The sequence below is a fragment of the Manis pentadactyla genome, chromosome X, assembly GCF_030020395.1.
Source record: "Manis pentadactyla isolate mManPen7 chromosome X, mManPen7.hap1, whole genome shotgun sequence".
NCBI lineage: Eukaryota > Metazoa > Chordata > Mammalia > Pholidota > Manidae > Manis > Manis pentadactyla.
Genome location: NC_080038.1, coordinates 117,827,865 through 117,849,057, shown reverse-complemented (window position 1 = coordinate 117,849,057; position 21,193 = coordinate 117,827,865). Strand labels below are relative to the sequence as shown.

The following is a 21,193-nucleotide window of genomic DNA, read 5'->3' as shown; positions in this document are numbered from 1 at the left end:
AAAGAAAATTACAAACTAACATCCCTGTGAATATGGAGGCCAGAAACATATGAAAAGGATTATATACCATGGCCAAGAATGATTTATCTCAGGAGTGTGAAGTTAATTCAACATATTAAAAGCAATCAATGTAATGTGCCATATTAATGGATGAACGGCAAAAAAACCATGATCATCTCAATAGATGCAGATAAAGAATTTCATAAATTCCAATATCTTTTCACAAAAACTTTTTAAAAGCTCAGCAAACTATATATGGAAGGAAACTTTCTCAAAATAATAAACAGCATCTCTGATAAACCCACAACTAACATCATACTAAATGGTGAAAAATTGAAAGCATTATCCTTCAGAGTAGGAACAAGATGAGGATGTCTGCTCTTGCCTCTCCTATTACACATTCTATTGGAGCTAAAATGCTAAGCAAGAAAAATGGCATCCAGATTGGAAAGGAAGAATTAAACTAACTTTTAGTCACAAATGATATAATACTACATAGAGAAAAATCTCGGGGGATTCACACAAAATACATAAGAACAATAAACAATTTGATCAAGGTTTCACAAGTTAAGCTCAAAATAGAAATCATTATTGTTGCTATACACTAGCAGTAAAAAATACAAAATAAAATTAAGAAAACAATTCCATTTATTTTACAATAGCATAAAAATACTTAGGAATCCATCTAACAAAAGATATGCAAGTCTTGTACACTGAAAACTACAAATCATTATTGAAAGAAATTAAAGAAGACCTAGATGAATGGAAAGGCATTTCATGTTCTTGAATTGGAAGACAATATTGTTAAGATGACAATATTCACCAAACTGATCAACAGATTCAACATGACCCATAGCAATTCCCAGCCAATTTCTTTCCAGAAATTGACAAGCTGATAACATTCATATGCACATGCAATGGACTCCGTGTAACCAAAATAATGTTTATAAAGAACTGAGTTAGACTCATACTTCCTAGTTTCAAAACATACTACAAAGCTACAGTAATCTAGATACTGTAGCACTGACATAAAGATGGACATATGGATCAAAGGAATGAAATTGAAAGTCTAGAAAAAAAACATACATTATAGTCAATTCATTTTTGACAACAGTGCCAAGACTACCTGATCAGGAAAAAATAGTATTTTCAACAAATGGTGCCAGGTACAAAAGTATGGAGTTATTCCCCTACCTAACACCATATACAAATGTGAACTCAAAATAGATTAAATATCTAAATATAAGGCCTAAAACCTCAAAATTCTTACGAGAAAGCATTGGACTAAGTCATCATGACCTTGGATTAGTGATTGTTTCTTAGATATGACACCAGAAGCACAAGAAACCAAATAAAAACAGACAAATTTGACTTCATCAATATGTAAAACCTTTGTGCTTCAAAGAGAACCATCGATAAAATAAAGTGACAAACCACAAAATGGGGGAAAATATTGATAAATCATGTCTGTTAAAGGACTTGCATCCAGAATATGTAAAGGACTCATTCAACTCAATAATAAAAAGATAGAAATGTTTTAATGACCCAACGACCTAAATAGACCTTTCTCCAAAAAAGATATACAAATAGCCACTAGGCACATATAAAGATACTCAGAATCACTGGCCATTAATAAATGCCGGTAGAAACCACAATTGCTAATATAAAAAAGACAGTAAGTGTTGAAAAGGATGTGAAGTAACTGGGAACGACAAATTTCTCTTTGAAATGTAAAATGGTACAGCCACTTTGAAAAACAGCTTGACATTTCCTCAAATGTTAAACATAGACATAACCATATGACTAAGCAATTCTACTCATAGGTGTATACTTAAGAGAATTGAGAACCTATATCCACACAAAAACCTATACGTGAATGTTCATAGCAGCATTTCTCATAATGGCCAAGAAATGGAAACAACCCAAATTTCTATCACCTGATGATTGGATAAACAAAATGTGGTATGTCCTACAATGCATTATTTGGCAATGCAAAGGAATGACATACTGATATGTGCTACAACATGGATAAACCTTGAAAATATTATGCTCAGTGAAATTAGCTAGTCACAAAAAGAAACATTGCATGATTCCATTTATAAGAAATTCTTAAAATAAGCAAATCCAAACAGACAGAAAGTAAATTAGTGGTTGCCTGGGGCTGAAGGGGGAATGGGAGTGATTATTGATGATATAGGAGTTCTTTGTCAGTGACTAAAGTGTTCAGAGATTAGATAGTATTGATGGTTGTACAAATCTGTGATATATTAAAAATTACTGAATTGTAGACTTTAAAGGGGTGAATTTTATAGTTTGTGAAGTATATGTCATAATTATGATATTTAGCAAACTCATTTGCTAAACTCTAAGCAATCTAGAAATAGAAGAGAACTTCCTTAATATGAAGATTATTCATCTAAAACCAACAATGAGTACAGCACTGGATTTTAAAATGTAAGGATGCCCATAAATGCCCTTTTTATTTAAATTGTCCTAGAAGTCTTAGCTAACACTATAAGACAAAGCAAAATAGGTTGAAATGTTGAAAATGAAATTTAATGTCATTATTTGCAGATGATATACCCATGCAACCAAGACATATACCCATGAAATATGAGAGACAATTATAAAACTATGAGAACTAGGAACTTCATTGTGGTAGTCAGCTACAAACCTAATATGCAAAATTCAATATTTCCACTTCAAATAAGAATATATGATGAAAATAAATGAGAAAAGGGATACCCCCCCAGACACACATACACACACACACACACACACACACATACACACATACTTTAAATACAGAGGAATAAGTTTAACTATAATTATTTAAGACCCATATGTAGAAACCTTAACTTTACCAAAGGACACAAAAGAATACCCAAATAATTGGAGAGATATACCTTGTTCCTGGATGGGACATGAATCAAGAGAACTCTCATACCCTACTGGTGGAAATCTACATTGGTTTAACTTCTTTGGAAAAGTTACAGTTTGTACTAAATTTGAACATATGCATATTCTCATCACTAAGAAATTCTACTTCTAAGTGTATACACAACAGAAACAAAATATATTTGCAAGAATGTCCCTAGAACCATGAATTTTAATTACCAAAAACTGGAAACAACCCAGATGTCCATCAACATTACTATGGGTAAATTATAGACTACTATACAGTGATGAAAATGAACAAATGACTGTTTCATGAAACACCATGATTGAATCTCACAAATATAATATTGAATGAGAAAAGCCATACCCAAAAGAATACATAACATATGATTCCACTCATATGAAATTGAAAAAAACAAGGCAATTAATTAATAATTTTAGAAGTCAGGATACTACTTCCTTTGGAGAGGAAGAAAGGAGTAGTGATAGAGAGGAATACATGGGGAGGCCTTCTGATGTAGGAGGGCTTCCTATTTCTTAAATGAATGGATGGTGGTATCATGATGTTTTCACTTCCTGATAATTCACTGAACTATATGCCAATGATTTGTTCTGTTTTCTCTATGTAAATTATACTTTAATAAATGTCTATTTTTTTAAATTACTTTTGAAATGGTTATCTATGGGGGAAAGAGGGAAAACAGTAGAGGGAACAGGGATAGAAGTTAGACTTTTCTAAACATATCTTGTTTTTTAGATTTGTGACTCTGGACCTTTGTAATATTGCACATAATCATAAAATTAAATACAGTCAATAGTATTGTACTTTGTATGGTGACAGAGGGTAACTACACTTACAGTGGTGAGCATTTCATAATATATATAATTGTCAAATCACTATGTTGTACACCCAAAACCAATATGATATTGTATGTCAATTATACTTCAATAAAAAATTTTTAAAGCAATAACTATAAAATAAAATAAAATTGAAAAAAATGAACCTGCATGTAGAGTTGGTGCTATAATAATCCATAGAGGAACTATTCCTAGTGATTTTAAAATATAGTAACTTCACTCTCCATTCCTAGTCAGATATCTCTTAAAGACTGAGTTAATTTTTTAAAATCTTAAACTGTTTTCAGCAGTCTTATTATACTGGTGATAGTTTGATGTCATTAAAGGATAAAGAAAATAAATACTTTTGTTGGTGTTGTTAAGAAGCAGAATTTGGGGCATGAAGAAAAAGAGATTGATGATGTGAAGTAAAACCTTGCTGTTCTGAATTTCAGTTAGAAATATCCTATAAACTCATGATGTATTTTACATTTAAAAAATTATTTTCTAGTTTGATTCACTACAAAAGCCTAGAAACTCTGACTGACCCAACAGCCATGAGGAACCTAAGAACTCAGATTGCCATTTCTAAACACCATTTCCCACTAAAAGGAACCAAGGATCCTTGGGGAAATTACAGATTCTGGGTCTGGGAAAGGAAATGTTCAACTTGAGACCGGATCATCTTGTTGTACCAGAAAACAAGGAAGCCACCAAAAACAGACAGGGTCATGTCAAAGGACTTGAGCCGATGTGAAGAGACACTGGCCAAAGCGGGAACAACTTCATCATCATTACAAATGATAACCACAATGGATTGAAACACATAAAAATTTATTTAAAAATACGAATTCATAACAATAGTAAAACAACTCAATGCTAATGAATGCTAGTGAACTAACTCATTATTTTGAAAACTGGTGAATAAAAGAATGAAGAATTCAGCTTGCCCTTTTTATATGCTGTCTACTTCATTAAAGCTAAATAGTTAATGAGGGGAAGTTTGTCATTATGGAAGTACTCCAACTACTAAATGAAGAAGGAATGATAGTACTAGGATATTAGTATTTCACAACTCCTAGAGATGTAGGCAATGAGTATCAGTGGCTGCTGACAATCACAAAAAGAAGTATATATCGTGATGGAAGTACATAACCCCATTTATGAGGTATTCTTGTGAAAAGATCAAACCTGAATTTGATCAAGTATCATCTAACTACCAATTTATCAGAAACAGAGGACAGAGAAATATTTTAAGCAATATTACTAGGATACAATCAGCAAAATCCAGACAAGGAAACTACAGAACAAGTGACCTGGTTTCTTGAATACATAAGTTGTAAGTGAGAGAGAGACCTAAATATCAAGTGAGACTTAATAAACATATTAAACAAGTGCAATGTATGGACCTGATTTGGATCTTTACCAAAAAACTGTAAAAAATAATTTATAAGGTAATCAAGGAAGTTTGTACACTGGCCATGTTATTTTATGATAGCTGTTAAGTTTTTAGGCGTGGTAATGGGACTGAGAATATAATTTTTGTAAGAGCTCATATCTTTTAGAAATATACACTGAAATATTTAAGATGGGATGATATGATGTCTTTGACTTGCTTCAAATTAATCCTGGGTAGGACAGCGGGATTATACAGATCAAATAAGATTGGCTGTGAACTGATTATTTGTTGAACCTGGGTGTTGGGTTCATGGGAGTTCATTATAGTGTCTTCTATTTTGGTAAATGTTTGAAGTTTTCCATTATGAAAGACTTTTTTTTAATAGTACAATGGAAAAAAAAGCTTATTAAAATTGCCAGTTCCCCCCAATTAATCTATGCACCTCAGGATGCCCAGATACTTAAAGACATAATTAATTAGAGTTGTAATAAGTGTTTCCTATGAAAAAGAGAAAAAATTTAATGAGAGTTTATATCAAGGGGGCTCTGCTCTTAGTTATTCATTATATGATTTTTAGTGGATCCATATTTTTCACTTGTTCCATTTACGTTGGTTATTGTTCTTACATGTAAATTATTCACTGTGGAAAAATGAGCCATGCAGATATATTTAACTTAAGTCTCTCATTAAAGGGAGGCAAACAATAAAATGACAGAAGTAAAATATATAGTTTATTAATTTTACTTTTACGGAGTGGGACAATACTTTGCAAGCATAACTTAAAGAGTTCTAAGTGAAGTTCAATCCCTTTAGATCTCATCTAGAGTGCTGTGTTTGGTCTTGGATGCCACATGTTAAATTAAGAGAGATCAACAACTATAATACAGCCAGAGGAGAATGACCACAATTGTGAGGTGATCTAGAAACCCTGTCAAATGAAAAGCCATTGAAAGTACCAGAAAAGTTTAACCTGGACAAGAAAAATCTTGGATATACATGCAAATAGCCTTAAAATGCATGAAAGGACCGGCAAGCAGCTGGTGGATAGATTTACAGTGTATCACTCAGGAAAGAAAATAATTAGTTAAAGCTGCAGAAAGTTTTATCTCCACTGTGGAGAACTTTAACTGTAAGAACTATCCAGCAGTGGACTCTGGGCCCTCAATGATAAACAGCTGTCCCTGGGAGAGGGCAAACAGACAGGACAACACAACACCCCACGTCTCTCCCAAACCTAAAGTTCTGAATCTAATTTGTTCAACAAAGTTCTACTTAAAACCAAATGCATAGCTTCCTTCGCTTAAAAAAACTTTCCTTAACCAGACAGGTACCTACTTATTTAATAAACACAAATACAGAGGAGATTTTTTCACCGAGGAAATCAATACTTTTAATGGTAAAACCCATTGATGTTACTTGTGTCAAGTGCCCAGAGTAAATTAAGTTTACAACTTCAGCAGACTGTCATGTGAAAGTGTGGCAGTAACTAACAAATTGAATTACCATAGTGCTACATCACTCACAAAAATACTATTGATAGTGACAGAGGGATATTGAATTTAAATTATTCATTTTTATTGATTGAACAGCATGTCTTAACTAGGAAACAAGAAGAGCTGAGATGTAAGACTTGGATTTTACCTCCCATCAAGAATAACCCCACGACAGAGTATGTGTATATGGAGTTGAGCCCTGGAAAAAGCATCAATTAACTGAAGTTTCCTCAGGATATCCTCACACCCCCGTCTTCTCTGTCCATGCCTGTGTAGGTTGTGACCTAGATACCAAGAGCCCTGTGCTTCAATGCCTACTCTTCCTTGAGCTCCCACCTTACCCATTTCCCAGGTATCCTAGTGGCCTGGTTTCATTCCTTATTTCAGAGCAATGTATTGAATACTTTTTCTGTGATAGACACTGTGCTGGGCATCAGTGATACACAGGTGAATACCACCTTCACTCAAGGAAGACACAATCTTGGACTTCTAAAACAAAATGAACTTTAATAAGATGGTGTACATTTCTCCCCTTCCATTCAAAATTCCCTCCTAAGCTCTAAGGAGATTCTTAGCCTTTGGGGAATCGCACAATCCATCTGGGAATTCTATATAAGCTATGGACTCTCTCCCTAGGAAAAAACTAATTCATAGACAATACATACCTATGTATATACGTAAATATTTCATTAAATCTGGGGGACTTCAAGGATCCCCTGAAGCCTAAATAAGAAGCCCTAGAGTTTAAAGTCCCTGCTGTAAGATGTTCATGATGATTAACTAATTACTGTTTTCCTAATTTCCAACATTTCAATTGTCATAGGGAACTTCTTGAATCTAAATGCATTAAAGCAAAAGAATTAAGTGACAATGGCAATTTTAGGTCTCTTGAATGGCCAGGAAAGGCTAGGAAGGCATTATCCTCCCCACCAAATTACCCCACACAGGTGGCTTGAATTCAGAGATCTACAGTGACCAGGTCTTGTTCACTTTATGAACTGAATGTTTGTTTCTGCCCCAAAATTCCTATATTGAAGCCCTTAACCCCAAGTGTGGCTATACTCGAGGATGGTGCGGGGCGGCGTTAAGGAACTAATTCATAAATGAGGTTGTAAGGTTGGGGCCCTGATTGGATAGGATTAATGTCCTTATAAGAAGAGACACCAAAGAGCTTGGGCTTCTCTCTTCCAGCCCCTCCCCGAACATACACTAAGAAGAGTATGCTGTATGAGATACACTGTGTGTATCTCACATAGTGAGAAGGCTGCCACCTACAAGCCAAGAGAAGAGGTCTCAGAATGAAACCTATCTTGCTGACAGACACCTTGATCTTGGACTTCCCAGCCTCTAGAAATGTGAGAAATAAATGTCTGCTGGTTAAGCCACCACAGTCTGCAGGTGTCTTGCTAATGGGTTTCAGCCCCAGGCAAGTTCACTATGGATTCAATGTGACCAAAGAAATTGACAGCAAAACATTCTTGGGGTGAAAAGGTTATACCCAACTTTATTTCCAGGTGGCAGGTCAGTTACTAGAATCCCTTTCACTCAGAGCGAGTCTGCATGCAGCAAGCTGGTTTTTGCCTCTGGGCCACTCTGTCCTCACAGCCGTCCTCTGGGCCCCTCTGTCCACACAGCCATCCTCTGGGCCTCTCTGCACAGTCATCCCACATAGCCGTCCTCTGGGCCTCTCTGCACAGTCGTCCTGCACAACCGTCCTCTGGGCCTCTGTCCTCGGTGCTGCCACCACTCCAGCCTCTGCTCTGCTCTCCAGCAGCCTTGCAGCTGTGCCACCGTGTCCACCCAGAGCACTGGGCGGAGCTCTTTGTATTGAGTCAAATTGCCCAAAGGTGCAGTAAACTAGTCAACCAAGGCCAGGTATAAGAATCCTGGCCACAGGAACTCTCATTTTATCCACAGCAGGAGACAAAAGTTCTTTATCCAAGTTCCTTGTAGCACTTTCAGGCATCTGTCTGTTGCCTCCCAAACCTCCTTTGTCTCATTTTTAATTTAAAAAAAGACAGGAACATTATTCCATCCCCCCTCAGAAAAACAACAACAAAATTTGCATCCATGAATTTTATAGTTGCAGAGACATCTATCTTAATTAATTTGGGGTCTTTTTCTAATTAAAACATGTATGGTTGTTGGTAGAGCTTGAAAATTAAACAGCTACCACTGCGCCTCAAGCAAGGAAATTTCTCTGCAGCAGAGTAGCAAGTAGCCCCAAGTAAATACTATTCACCTGGCTAGCTATATCCACTACCCTTTTTTAGCTTAAAGCTATGTTACTCCAAGTGAGGTCGAGGGTCTGGGGAGTATCAGCATCACTTGGGAGTCTGTAAGAAATGCAGACTTCCAGGCCCATCCCCAGCCCACTAAATCATAATTTGCATTTTAATAAGATACACAGGTGATTCACGTGAGCATTAAAGTTTAACAAGCACTGACCTAAAGAACAGCTTAGTCTACATTGTAACAGACTGAGTGGACTGCCAGGTCTAAGGGATGTGGATTGTTGGGCAAATGGGTTTAAGGATTAAGGTGCTTCCACTAGGGTAGCTTCAGCATTTAGCAGAGTGCCTGGAACTTAAGAAACTGCAATAAATACTTGTTTAGTGATCCATTTATAAGGTATGCATTGAGCATCTAGCATGTGTGAGGCACTGTGCAGTGGATATACTATTCAGAAAGCCTTCATGGAGCTCACAGTCTAGTAGAGTGTTTCTCAAAGATGTGTCACCTTACCACCTGTATCAAAATTATAGGGGCTGAGTGTATGTTTAAGAAAAAAGCAAAATCGTGGGACCCACTCCAGATCAGCTGAACCAACATCTGAATGGGCATGGCCCCAGGAGTTAGCATTTTAACAGGAACCTCAGATGATTCCTATGTATGCTGAAGTCTGAGAATCACTGACTTAGTGGATTTTGGAAGATTAACAAATAAGGTTATTGATTCAACAATTTATTGCACACTTACTGTGGTTTAGGCACTGTTTGTGACACTAGGGATATAGCAATGAAGGAAATTCCCTTTTTTCATGGAGTACACACTCTAAATGAAGGAGGCAGATAATAAACAAATACATGTGACAACTTGTGATAAGTGCTATGAAGAAAACTAAAGCCAGGGTTAGTTAGTGATGGGAGTGCTATTTCCTATGTCCAGAAAGGCCTTTCTATAGAGGTAATACTTGAGCCAAGTCCTTAATGAAGTGAGGAAATGAGCCATGCAGATATCTGGGAAGAATTTCCCAGGCGGAAGGAACAATATGGGCAAAGACCCTGTGGTGGTAGTGTGCTTGACATGTTCAAGAATAGAAGATAGGCCAGTGAATGGGCCAGTGGGAAAATGATTAGAGAAAAGTCAGATAGATAATATAGGTGTGGGAATATGAACTAGTCCTGTTGGACTTTACAGGCCATTCTAAAGACATTGGCTTTTGTACTCTGAGAAATAGGTAGCCACTGGAGAGTTTTAAGCAGACAAACAAAATGAAATTATTTATGTTGTTATGTGGTTTACTCTGGCTGCCATGTAAAGAACAGATTGTACGGATTGTTTTAGGGTAAAGCTAGGCTACTGTAACAAAGAGACTCAACCTTACAACAGCATAAGGAACAAAGGAATTTATTTCTCTCGTATGTAATAGTCCTTATGTGAGCGGTTCAGGTCCATAGAGTCAAATGGGTTTTGGTGGACAGCTAGTGATGTCTGCCATAGAGAGCAGGAACAAAAGGGAGATGGTGCAGTCATCCATATGAAAGGCAATGATAGCCTGGACTAAGGTAGCAGCAGTAGAGGTGGAAAGAAGGGGTTGCTTATGAATATACTATATTTTGAAGGATGCTGACAGGCTGGACATGGGTGTGAAATTCAAGGATGATTCTAAGAGTTTTGACCTGAATGAGCTGAATGAATGAATAGATGAAAAAAATATTCCACCTGAGCCAGACATTTCTCTCTTCTCCCCATCTTCCTAAACCTAACACTACATCTTAGTGTAAATAAGACTCATCTCCTTTCTTGAAAGCCAGATTTCACATTCCAATTCTACTACTTTTACATGTGTAGTCTTAAGCAAATCATTTCATTCCACTGGGTCTTAGTTTCTTTCTCTATAAAACCCACCTCATAAATTTAGTCTTAAGATTAAATAAGATAATGTGCAGAAAGTACACTGCATACTACAGAACACATAGGAAACACTCCATAAAAAAACAGCCCAAGACTTATAACAAAGTATTAAATGTGATTAAAGATGCCCTTGTAAAGCCCATAACATAGTTCTCGGCACATGACAAGTGTTTAAAAATGGCATTGATTATTATTAAAAGGCTAGAGTTGCCAAAGACAAATTTAATGACTTCCCAAATTTTCCCAGAGCCAGCACTGAGAAGTGTACACTTACTCAGCACAGTGTAGAAATGAAATGAACATGCTCTATAGAGTCATTGGACAGTTAGAAATTTCTCTTAGAGCCCCAGCTTATAAGAGTCAGCCATAGTTTCTCCCTATCTCTGGTATACAGGACCCTGATATCCTCCATCTACTAGTGTCAGAGCATATTACGAATGATCTTCATTGAAAGCATAATGCCACCGCAGTTTCATTAACCACTCATAATGCCTGCATGTTCCAGAGGAACAGTGCAGCCATCACAAACTAAACTCAAGCCAGTCTACATACACTTGATAGGATAAAAAGACTGCACGAACCAAACAGAGCAGTGAGAGCTGTGAAAACCACTGGTCTGCTTTTCTTCCTTGGTCCTCAGTGTCACTCACTGAATTCAAGCAACAAAGTACATCTCTGATCAGGAAATGAGGTTTCTATTGTGACCCATCTCTTCAAATCCGAATATCTGTGTGTCATCTGACACAGTTTTCAAAAGACTTTCACACTCATTGAGAATTTCAACAATTCAGCAAGGTATTACTAATGCCATTTTACAGATGACGAAAAACAAAATTAAGAAGTAAAATGGTACACCCCCAAACTGCACAGCTAGTGAGCAATCTAAATTAATTTATTACAAAGTAGGGAGCTGCTACAGCTTGGATTTAAGACCCTTACAGTGAAGTTCTGAATTTGCATCATCAAACTTGTGTTTTCCCTTGATTGACAAGGTTTTCTAGTGTAGGTGCCCAAGCTGGGCTCTGTGAATCCTGAGGCCCCCTCAACCAAATTAGTGAGACTTTCATAGTATTTGAGTTCTTTAGCTTGTTCATGTTCTTCCCACCCATGTCTAGAAGCTGAGCCATATCTAAGCAAAATGTTTCAGAAGACAACATTTGCTCCATACTTACTGACCAGATTGTCTCCTATGGTAGTACTTGCCTCCTGCTTGACTTGAGTTAGAACCCTGAGTTTACACGTTCCATCTGAGAAACACTACGCAAGTAACTTTGCCTTTCTCTGGGCCTCAGTTTCCTCAACTATAAAACTGAGATAATTGGGTATCCACTTCATAGGCTTGTTGCAGGAAATGAAGCAAAGTCTGTAAAATACCAGGCACATAGTCATCCAATAAGCTATGATGGTGTGATGGGGATAATAGTAATTTCAGTTATAGTACTAATTATAATTATAGTTTCCAGATCATTCCCTTGCCACTCCCCATCAAAACATTTATTCCATTTCTCCTCAAGGCCCTATCTGCTTGCTTAAGCTGTCCATTCATATCCTGATCTGCTGATGATAATTTAATGTGTCACCCCCACTACATAACATATATGCATATTAACAATATATTTTAAATACTTGTCCCAAAAAATAACAAAAACAAAAGTGCTATACCCTAAAGAAAGAGATTTGGGGACTAGTTTTATTTTGGGTCTACCCACATTCTGTAGGCAGACCCTTATTCTATCTGGTGTAGATCCAGGCCTGACTGGTTGTGTTTGCCTCCAAATGTAAAAAGAAAAAGAAGGAAGAATGAGTTTTTCCAGGTATTTCAGAATTAACTTTCAAGCCAAGCTTTTTGAAAATGTTAACTTGAAAAAAACCCAAAGAACAAAACCAAACCTTTGCCATTCCAAACTCCCTAGTTCCCTGCCTCCCTGTACCCTAGCCCTCTATCCCCCAACACAAACACACACAATAAAGCACATCTATCTGGACACCAGGTAAGATGAGTAAAAGATCATAATGTTCTGTCACACTGGGGCCAAGGGTAAATGTGCAGCAGTCAAATGCATTGATAACAAATAATACATGAGAACAAAGCACAGGTGATGTCAGAAATATACAAAAATTCCTGTGCATGTCTCATAACTGATAAACATAAAAAGGCTGAACATAAAACAAAATCAGCCAGAACCTTCTCTTCCTGAGAATATTTGATTTGCCATGGTTATTTATGAACACCCTGGTGGCCCATAAGGAGTGATAACATCTTTTAGATGTAAGTTGATCTTTTCCAGCAGAGCAGAAGATCCTGGCTAGGATATCTGGCTGCTGTGAATTTTTACATTTCATCAGATACTGGTAAACCTTTTTTTGGCATAAGACAAAAGGGCTGTGCCATGTGTTCATCCAAGTGAAACTGACAATGCAGAATGTCAACCTACTCCTCAATATATATTTATAATGCCTTTCAAGAGGATTTGACATCCTTGGTAACTTCCCCAAGAACCCAAATCTGAACCCTCTGGTCTGTGGGATGATGCAACCTTTGGGACAATGCAAGAAAATGGAACTTTTCAGGGCTCCTGGCTAGGCCTGCTTTAGAAGTCAAAGGTACTATGTCAGGCAATAGGACAACTAATCCAGAAATTTTTAAGTACAAACCAGAACCAGTCTCACTTGAAGGTGGCTGTCTATACTTATAAATCTTCATCAGTTTGCCATATAGTATCAAAATCATTCAACAAAACAAGAAATAACACGTGTTGGCAAGGACATGGACAAAAAGGGAACCCTCGTACACTGTTGGTCAGAATGCTAATTGGTGCAGCCACTACGGAAAGCAGTATGGAGGTTTCTCAAGAAACTAAAAACAGAAATACCATACAACCCAGTAATTCCACTTCTGAGATAGCCAAGAAATGGAAGCAGCCTAAGTGTACATCAATAGATGAATTGATAAAGAAGATATGGTACATATATGCAAGGGAATATTACTCAGCCATAGAAAATAATGAAATCTTGCCATTTGTGACAACATGAATGGACGTTGAGGGCATTGTTCTAAATGAAATAAGTCAGAGAAAGACAAATAACATATGATTTTACTTATACATGGATTCTAAAATGCAAAAGAAGCAAAAAACAAAGAGACTCATAACCACAGGGAACAGAATGGCAGTTGCCATAGGGGAGGGTGACATAGGTGAAAGGGATAAAGAGGTACAAACATCCAATCACAAAATAAATTAGTCACGGGGATGAACGTGCAACACAGGGACTATAGTCAATAATACTGTATAACTTTGCATGGTGACAGCAACTACACTTATTGTGATGAGTATTTAGTCATGTATATTATTGTGGAATCACTATGTTGTCAAATCACTATTACTGTAATAGTGTATATCAACTATATTCCAATTTAATTTTTTTAATTCCTTTCTTTAAAGTAAAACAAACACAGAGGTTCTAGTTAAAAGTTATTGCCCCCCAAAAGATATGCATATAGTAGTTTATTAGGAAGGGGGCCTGGTCTTTATAAAGGATCACCAGTGGAATATAGGTCTGAAAGAGTTCCGGCTTCTTGTGTTTGGGGGCTGATGAAGGTAGCGCAGGTACTGAAAGGACTTGTCATAGAACATAAAAATCACATTATCAACTATACAATTTTGCCCAGAGCCAGCCCTATTGGCTTTCCCTATACCTACACACCACAGAATTTCATCTGACTTTACACCAGCGCCTGAAGGACCCTGAATGATAACTACGCAGTAATACCATGGTAGGGTTTTAATCAGCCCTTTGGGAGAACTACAAAAAACAGAGAATACATTCCTCACTCCTGATCTTGCTTTCCATGACTGCACTTCCTTACTTCCTCCCAGGAAGATGGAACTCACCTAGGTGGTCAGAAAAAGCCTGTCCCACTGACCCAGCCCCTTCACTTACTCTTGCTCTAGCGCTGACTCTAGGTGGGTGACGTCTGGGATGCAGTATTAGGAAGCCCACTAATCCACAGATATAAGCTTCATTTTTTAATATCAACTTAACTGGGAATAAAGGAGTGATTTTCATTTCCCATCTACCTTGCTCTTTTTTCTTAAATACCTGTCAGTTCAGAATTCAAGGTGTTATTTATTGGACTTCCTCTAATCCAAACACCTGATGCATTGGACCAAGAACATGGAGAAACATATAAGAACTAGAATTAGCAGACTCAACTAACACAAAGAGGATCTCTGGGTGGAGCCATGGCACATTATTATAGGCCTTAGACTTCAGTACATAGAACAAGACATTTTAAACTTGGCAGTCTTTAAGAGGCTTACATTGGGTCAAGAGTCTGGTTTTTATAATTATGCAATTAGCTTTTAAATAAACAAGGCCAAAATTAACCTTCTGGTGAGAAATTTCTCCAAACTGAATTGAAGTTTATAGTATATCCTCTCCAGATACTTAGATAATCTGGCAACCATGGCAAGGCTCACGTCAAAGTTTCTTCCATCGACCTTTTTTCCCTTTAGATAATATTGAGATTCTGCCACAATCCACAGCCCTCTGAGTACTGCATATGGATAATGTAACAGTGCCAGGGATGTCTGCCCTTGGGACTGTGGGTTGGCCTTCATAATAGTTTGTCTGGCTCAGCTTAACAAATTGTCTCCAAACTTAGTAGTTTAAAACAAAAACATTAATTATCTCACAGTTTCTGTAGGTCAGGAATCTGGTGCAGCTAGACCTTTCATGTCAGGGTTCTTCACAGGCTGCAGTCAAGGTGTCGCTCAGGGCTGCAATCATCTCAAAACTTAACTAGGGGAGGACCTGCTTCCAAGCTCTTTGACAAGCTGTTGGCAGAATTCAGTTCCTCAAAGACTGTTGCACTGAAGGTCCCATCCCTTACTGGTAAGTTACTTGCCACATGGGCCTCTTTCTAGCCTACAGCAGCTGATGTCAACAATTCAAGCAAGTGAAAAGCACCAGAGTGGGAGAGAGTGCTACAAAAAAGGAAGTCACAGTCTTCTGTAACCTAATGATTGAAGTGACACCCCATCATTCTGACAGATTCTATTGGTTAGAAGCAAGACACTAGGTCCAGCCCACACACAACAGGAAAGGATTGCACAAGAGGTGCATTCTAGGAATCAAGGATCAATGTAAGCCATGAGGTGACTATTATAGCCTGTTTGTTTGTTCCTTGATTGGGAATTAGGGACCAGTGATTATATCATATCACCTAGGTTCTATTAATTCTTGGAACTATAAAACATCGAAGGCTTAGCATTGAACTAATACAAACTCTGGGGCCATGAAGTGACCACACCCACCCATTCCAGTAAGAAACAGCACAGGCTAAAGCTGCTGAAGAACCCCAGCTTTGCACAGGCCTTGAAAACTTTCCTAGTTAAGATTGAGCGAATAAGAAGCTAGGGCAGATGTACTTTGATCTTTAGTTTCTTTACACTTTCACTCATGCAGGCAAGAAAACTTTACTTTGAACTTTAAGTTCTTTGGATTTTAAGAAATTTGGACTTTTACTTCTCTAGACTTCAATCAGAAAGTGCAAGGGAATTTAATATTTGGACTTTAACATCCCCCTGGAAATGTGATAAGGACAGATTACATTCAAAGGTGTGGCATCTTACCGTTGCACATCATTACTGTAGCGTCTTAATACTGTCCTTTCATCTCATTGTATATCCTCTGACAGACAACTTGAGACAATGTAGCTGGACATAATTTGAAAAGGGAAATAGAATAGGGAATGATCTTGATGTTTATTTAATTATTATAGTCTTTGGACACATTTCAGAGCCTTCTGGGTATACTACCATCTACACTGCCCATCAATAGTCCAGTGATTGCTCGTGGGGAACTAACCTTACCGAGATGAGAGCAGGACTGTCCTCATAAACTACTGGCTCCCCACTTCATGCAGATAGCTCAGTGGTTAAACTCAGTGGATTAAGAGAAAAATTAACTGGAGAATATTAGGGGAAACTCTTTTTCCAATTGCAGACATTTCTTTCCATGTGTTGTGATATACCTATGGGGGTGGGAATGGGGACAATTAAGGGATGATTTATCTGGTTGACGAGCTTGGGACAAGGAAGCACACATGCATAGCTCTGCCCACACCTCTTCTTGAGATATGGAAGACTACAGAGGAGTCGTGTTCTACTCTGATTTCTGCCAAAGAGTGATAGGGGTCTGACCCTGTAAGAAGGTCCTTTAGTGGCACAGACATAGGCTGTGGCCAAGGGGGTAAGTCTCTCTAACACAGAGGCACAGTTGTAGAAAGCCCACATGCTCATAGATAGATATAAGCTGTTTCCTCCACCCTTAACTTTATCCATTTTAAAAGGTTACGTTTTAGACTCTACCTTCAAATTCCTTTGAATTTCTCAATTGTTAAGAACAAAAGGCAAATAAAACTACCATGCTATTGATTGGCCTCCCACTTGCCCACAAATAGAAGTGGTGTGTGTATGAAGGGCACTTTGTTTCTCAAGATGGCAGGGGATACAGAATCCCAGTGGGAAACGGGTGGGGGACCCTGCACAGACAATATGAAAATCCTGGGAGGTTGCCACCCAAAGCAGGAAGTAAGAACCTCAAAAGGGGGGTGAGTCTTAAACACTTGGCTGAGGGACAGCTGTTAGCTCCCAGAATAATAGGACAATACTCAGAACTTTATTTTCTAACTCAAAATACTTTTAAGCCCCACAAATGCTCACTTTTAAAAATTCTCCTGATTCAACAAGGTCTGAAGGCTAAAGCAGAATTGAGCAATAGTGATAAATAGCAGTATGATCACTGGCTCATTTGCTCTCACAAATTCTTATTGCCTGATACTAGGGGACATGAATTTGCAAATAATATCTTTCTCTAAATCTGGGAGAGTTTCTGTCATTTTCTTCATCTTTGTTGACATTTCCCCAATAATTTATGAGCTTCCCTTGATATGTGGAAGAATCAATAGTTACGTTTGTCTTTAGAAACTAAGTGAGAAAACAACACTAACATGCTCCAGTAAAAAGTACCGCATTTCTCTAGTCACAGTCAGTATTTGAAGCTGGTAAAACATAGAAGCAAGTCTTTCTTTGTGCATATCTATGTCTCTTCAGATATTCTGAAGTGTGGATATCCTTTCTAAATGCCAAGGGGCAGCAGGTTTTCAAAAGAGCAAAGAAAGAGCATCATGGATGTCAAGGGGCCCTCTCAGGGACTACCACGAAAATAAAGAGTGGAGAGATAGGCTCCATCTCTTCTCCACCTATACCTGGGGCATCTTTGTTCTAATCTGCTTTATATATTGAGATTTCCTGAAATGCTTCATTTGAACACAGAGTGTCACAATTTTACGAAGTTTGAATATCCAACAGCAACAATACAAACAACCCAGTTAAAAAGTGAGAAAAGCACTTGAATAGACATTTCTACAAAGATATTCATGTGGCCAACTAAGCATGCCACCAATCATTAGGGAAATGCAAATCAAAAGCATACTCATTAGGATAGCTATTATTTAAAAAATAGAAAATAGTAAGTATTGGTAACAATGTGGAGACATTGGAAGCCTTGTGCATATCTGGTAGGAATATAAAATATGGTACACCTGCTATGAAAATGGTATGGTTGTCCCTCAAAAATTTAAACATAGAATTACCATATAATCTAACAATTCCATTTCTGGATATATACCCAAAAGAATTAAAAGTAGGGACTCATAAAGATATTTGTATACCCATGTCCAAAGCAATGTTTTTCACAATTCTCAATGATAAATGGATAAACATAAGGTAAAATATATATATATACAACGGATTACTCAACCTTTAAAAGGAAATTCTGACACATGCTACCACATGGATGAAACTTGAAGATATATGCTAAATGAAATAAGCCAGTCACAAAATGACAAATACTGTATGATTTCACTTTTATGAAGCCTCTAGAGTAGTCAAATTCATAAAGACAGAAAGTAAAATGGTGATTGCCAGGGGATGGGGGCACAGAAGAATGGGGAGATTTTGTTTAATGGGTGCAGAGTTTCAGTTTGGGGAGATGAAAAAGTTCTGGAAATGGATGGTGGTGATGGTTGCACAGCACTGTGAATGTACTTAGTGTCACTGAATGGTACACTTTCAAATGGTTCAAATGGAAAACTTTATCACAACTTTTAATAGTTTAAAAATTGATGTTCTGATACAGAGAAGATTAGCATGGTCCCTGCGCAAGAATGACATGTAAATTCACGAAGAATTCCATATTCTGAAAAAAATGATGTTCTATGAGAACTTAGAGCTTTGTTGATGATGAGAAGAAATCTTTTGCAATGTATGAAGTAGCCCACCTTTCATCAAATGATACCAATGTGCCCTTGAGGATGAAGAATTTATGGATATTCTATTTTCTAAATATAAACAGTACCTGACAATGTTTTTAAACACAGACACTTTGGGATCTCAGCACAGATTCAAAGATCAAATAAACTCTAGGAGAGAACTCAGGAAAAGGAACATAGACTATATGTGAGTATAGAGAAAGGCCTACAGCTTTGAGGACTGGCTGGTACCTATCCCCACCCATTGGGGGTCAAAACTGTTGAACTGTGTTACCAGTAGCTCCCACAAAGGTTTACTACAAGTGCAAATCAATAGACAAGTTTCTGAGACCAAGCTATAGAAGAAAAGGTGAAAACTAGGGAGTGAAGTAGATTCAGTTGGATGCAGTTAAACACAGATACCAAGGTAGGAGCCTAGCCTGAAAAGACCCAGAAGCTGGAGAACACATAGAAGATAGTCAATACAGAGAGCAGAGAAGGTTTGAGATGTAGGCATAAGTATAACCCGTGCCAAAGTTGGGGTGCTTGGAAGAGTAGTCCTGAACAGTCATTGACACAGAACTCCTAACATCATGCTTACCAACCCCTCCCAAAAACTCTGAACCAGGTTGGATAAGACAGTGACAGGAGAAACTATTGAGCGTTCCTTAAACATACCACCGCTGCTGTTGGAGAGAAATGTGTGAGTCCCAGAAGACCACTGGAGAAGATGGAGAGGAGCCATTCCCCAAACAGTTAATTCTCATATGGATGATCAAGAGTAAACCACAACACTAAGCTGAATGACCAGAGGAGTTTCCACTGTCATCAAGAACTAGGTAGTTCTTGCTTCCACTGGTCTCCACTTTGAAGAAAGTAAGTGCCTCCAGGCATACCAGGAGATTTCGAGGTCAACAATAGCTAAACATTTTTTTTTGTAGTCTGACAGTGTTTATTATTTTCAAGAGGAGGGCAGGGGTGGGCTGGGCAGGGAGGACACGCCTCATGATCAGGCCACCATTCAACCTGGAAATGGAGCCAACAGGACTGTTTCAACATCCTCTGTATTTTTTTACACCCCGCTTCATTCCGGAGCAGATTTGAGGTGGTTCGGTTCAATTCTTAAATATTTCCCATTCCATCTACAGAACAGATCAACTCTAGGGGCTCTCCCTAGTTAATTAGTACCCGAATTCAGGTATGGTGGTGCTGGAATATTCATCCATGTGTATTTTGTTTATAGCTAAACATTTTTAAAAGGTCATTTATATATTATCTTCAAAGTATCATCCTTGACCTTTCTCTTTCTCTCATACCCCACATCCAGTCCATCAGCAACTCTTTACACTCTGTCTTCAGAATACATCCAGAGTCTGTCTCCATCTGCTCCACCAAGCTACCATTATCTCTTGCCAAGTGACTACCAACCACAGCCTCCTAACTGGTCCACCTGACTCCACTTCTACCTTCCTGTGGTCTGCTCTAGGCAAAACAACTACAGGAAGCCATTTAACATGTAAATCAGATCGTTTACATAATGTGCAAAAAGGCAATATAATGTAACAGCTGGGAGTGCAACTCGAGCTAGACTGCCAGTTATAATTCCAGGCCTACACTTGCTAGTTGTGTGACTATAGCCAAGGCATTTAATCTCTCTGTGTAACTTTTCCTCATCTTTACAATGAATAAAATATCAGGAGCTACATTATACATATGTTTGAAGACTGCATGAGTTGATATATCCAAAGCACCTAGAATACTGCCTGGAACTGTAAATATGAACTACTATTATGTCACATAGCTGCTCAAAATGCTCTAAAGGATCCATCATGCTTAGAATAAAATCCAAAGTCTGCACTATGGCCTAAAAGACCCTATGGGGACTGGCCTCTACATACCTCCCTGATTTCACTATTATTCTTCCCCTTGCTCAATTCATTCATTTCACACTGGCCTCCTTGCTGCTACTAGAACATGCTGAATATTATAAGATATATATATCTTTATATTATATGTATTATATATATTACAATAGCATATTATATATATATAGTTGGTAACTTGATTTTTCATTCAACAAATATTTGAGCCTGCAAATGCTACAGGTCACAG

General features: G+C 37.7%; 1 pseudogene; it reads left to right on the top strand.

The window, feature by feature from the left end:
- The first annotated feature begins 18,935 nt into the window (after positions 1–18,935).
- On the top strand, positions 18,936–19,032 carry LOC118925284 (U6 spliceosomal RNA; annotated as a pseudogene).
- The last annotated feature ends 2,161 nt before the right edge of the window (positions 19,033–21,193 follow it).